Genomic DNA, 3055 nt, shown 5'->3' with positions numbered 1-3055 from the left:
GTTTCAATCCCGTCACGGTAAATTTTTTTTACCCCGCCCCGCGCATGTGCGCGGGACGGGGGTACGCACCCTTGTCCCTACCCAACCACCCTGCCCACCCCCTACCCTACCCTGCCCACCCCCTACCCTACCCTACCCTTGTCCCTACCCAACCACCCAGCCCGCCCATTGCCCCTGCCCACCCCTTCCCCCCAACCGCCCGACCCCTTCCCTCCCACCCTCTCCATCTTCCTCTTCTCCCCCTTCCTCCTCTTCTTCTTCCACCTCTTCCTCCTCCTCCTCTCCTTCTCCTCCTCTCCTCCCTCCCTCTTCCACGACGCTCCCTCCCTCTTCTCCTCGTGGCTACCTGCGCCCTGGTCGCCGCCATTCGCGCCCTGATCGCCGCCCTGGTCGTCCGTGGAGCCCGCCTCGCCGTCGTTCGCGCCCTGACCGCCGCCTCTGGCCCTGCTGTGGCCCTCCCGCGCCCGCCCCTGTGCCACCGCCTGTGGCCCTGCGCCCCGGTTGCCGCCGTTCGCGCCCTGATCGCCGCCCTGGTCGTCCGTGGAGCCCGCCTCGCCGCCATTCGCGCCCTGACCGCTGCCCTGGCCGCCGCCTCCGCGTCGACGCCGTCAGCCGCTGAATGCCCGCCGTTGACGCCCGCAACGCCACCACCTCTCCCTACTCCTCCTCCGCCTCTCCTCCTTCCCCACCACCCACCTCCAACCACCTCCTCCACCACTAACCTAACCAGGTTTGCCACTAACCTAACTAAGGTTAACACTAACCCTCGTTAGTTAACCTTAATCCCACCCCCTAATTTACTAACCCTAGTTAGTTTAACCTAACCCTAACTAGGACTAACTAGGCTAACCTAACCCTAACTAGGACTAACTAGGACTAACTAGGATTAACTAGGACCCCACTAACCCTAAACTAACCCTAGTTAGCTACCCTACCCTAACCCTAGCTAGGTTAGTTCTAACTAACCATAGTCAGGTTAGTTTACTAACCCTAGTTACTTAACCCTAACCCCACCCCTAGTTTACTAACCCTAGTTAGGTTACTCTAACCCTAAGTTAGTTACACTAACCCTATCCTAGTTAAACTAACTTTAGTCTAGTTACCCTAACCCTCCTTAGGTTAGTCCCCACAAACCTAACTTAGTTTAGTAACCTAACTTAACCTACCCTGACTAACCTAACCTGACTAACCTAACCTGACTTGACTTACTGTGACTAACATGACTTACCCAGACTAACCAGACTTAACTGACTTATTCCTAACTGACTTATCTGATTAACATGATTTATGTGATTTAATTAATTTCTAAATTAATTTTTCGAGACCGCAAATTAATTGGCCAGTAATTCCAAGAGAATGGACAGCTTCCAGTCAAGCTTATCAAAACTATGTTCATTTTGCCCAGCAGTTTTCACAGTCTGCAGATCCCTCAGTGAGATTAACTGCTCACTTTGCTTGGTACCTGGCGTATATGCATAGGCACTCTCATAATGATTCAAAGCCTATTCCAAAGTTGTGCATGAATGTCAATGTTAGCATTGATTCCCAACAACTGGACATATTATATTTTCATGCCCTCTGTTTGCCTAGCAAATACCTGGTCCTGTTGGAAAGGATGTGTTGTCTCCAATTTTTTCAAAATCCTCCTAAAAACTTTGTAGATGAATCCTTATCTATGGATCGTTTCCGCCAACATCAATCTTTTAAGAGGGATCATCTTCATTGATACCTTTCCAATGTATGGTGGAAGCTTTTAATGAAAAACTCTCTTTTTGAAGGAGTCATTCAGATGGTTGTGTTGTGTATTAGTGTTTGTGTTGTGAGTTCATTTATGTCAAACGAACGTGGTGGCTTCCTATTGGATTTCGTGTACGAGCTACGTTTTGGAAAATTGTGGTGATGGGGTCGTGGTTGGAGAGTTGAAGCAGATGCAGATGAAGAAGAAGCAAACTCTTATATCCTTTACAAATTTGTTGTGATTTTTAGTTTGATAAGAGGTGTTAATGTATAAAGGGTTTTCCTTTCTTTGTATTTTTATATTAGAAACAGGTTATAAGTTGGGGTCGTGGTGGATGAATTCTTTTTGAAAAGATATTGAAGATCAAAGTTGAGCTTTTCAATGAACTTGTATTCCCTTTTTCCTGGGTCGCGAGGACACTTCCTTATTAAGTGTGGGGATATGTTGAGTGTTGAAATGACTTGTTTTTTGGCTGATTTTTATTGTTTTTGAGAGCTGAATGGTTGATTTTATGAGATGATTGATTAGTTTGGAAGTGGTTTGAGAGTGTTTTGGATGATATTGATTGTGTTTTGGAAGTTCATGATGTTTGTTGGTGGTTCTGTGATGTTCTGATAGGTTCTGAATGGTTCTGTATACCTTCTGTTTTGCTCTGTTTTGGTCTGTTTTGTTCTGATTGTCTTCTGTAAGGAGGGATGGAGTATTGATTGATGAAGAATGAGATATTGTGAAAGTTTATTGAATAGTTTTTGAGAGTTTGGAATGGTTTGAGAGTGAGTTATGTGGTTTTGATGACCTTCTGTAACCTTCTGTAGGTCTTCTGTAGAGCTTCTGCTTCTGTTCTGTCTCTGTTCTGTTCTGTACTGTAGCTGTTCTGGTACTGTTCTGTAGACTGTTCTGTATGCTTATGTAAGTGTTCTGTGGAATGTATGTGTGACTTTGGGAAAGTTTTCTAGCCTTGGAAAGAGGTGAATACAAGTGCAAAAGAGCTGGAAGAAGTGGAAGAAGTAGCTGCTGAAGACTCAAGTGAAGACTAGAGTGAAGTGACAGTAGTGAGCTATGAAAAGACACTGTAGTGGCTCTGGTGACTCTTCATATCAGACATACCTCTTGGGAGGGGTATCCACGACCTAAGAAGGATTATTGAGAGTGATTTTGAGAGATTGTAGTGAGGATATGATGTATTATTGATGGAGAGAGAGAGAGAGAGTCAAAGATAGCCAATTCTATTGAAACAGAGTGATTGTATATGAGAGATTGAGAGAGTATGAAAATATTGAAGATGAATACTATGTGATGTATTTCCATTCAAAGATG

General features: G+C 45.5%; 1 non-coding gene across 1 annotated transcript; it reads left to right on the top strand.

Annotated features, from left to right (window-relative positions):
* The first annotated feature begins 2060 nt into the window (after positions 1–2060).
* LOC148009656 (small nucleolar RNA SNORD36) lies at positions 2061–2128 on the top strand. The gene has a single exon (XR_015689794.1). It is a non-coding gene; the product is annotated as a small nucleolar RNA SNORD36 (small nucleolar RNA).
* The last annotated feature ends 927 nt before the right edge of the window (positions 2129–3055 follow it).

This window comes from Lygodium microphyllum, chromosome 30 (assembly GCF_053477565.2).
Source record: "Lygodium microphyllum isolate KBCC chromosome 30, Lygodium_microphyllum_v1.1.10, whole genome shotgun sequence".
NCBI classification, from domain to species: domain Eukaryota; kingdom Viridiplantae; phylum Streptophyta; class Polypodiopsida; order Schizaeales; family Lygodiaceae; genus Lygodium; species Lygodium microphyllum.
The sequence above is the reverse complement of the archived record's forward strand: the minus strand, read 5'-3'. Positions and strand labels throughout refer to the sequence as shown.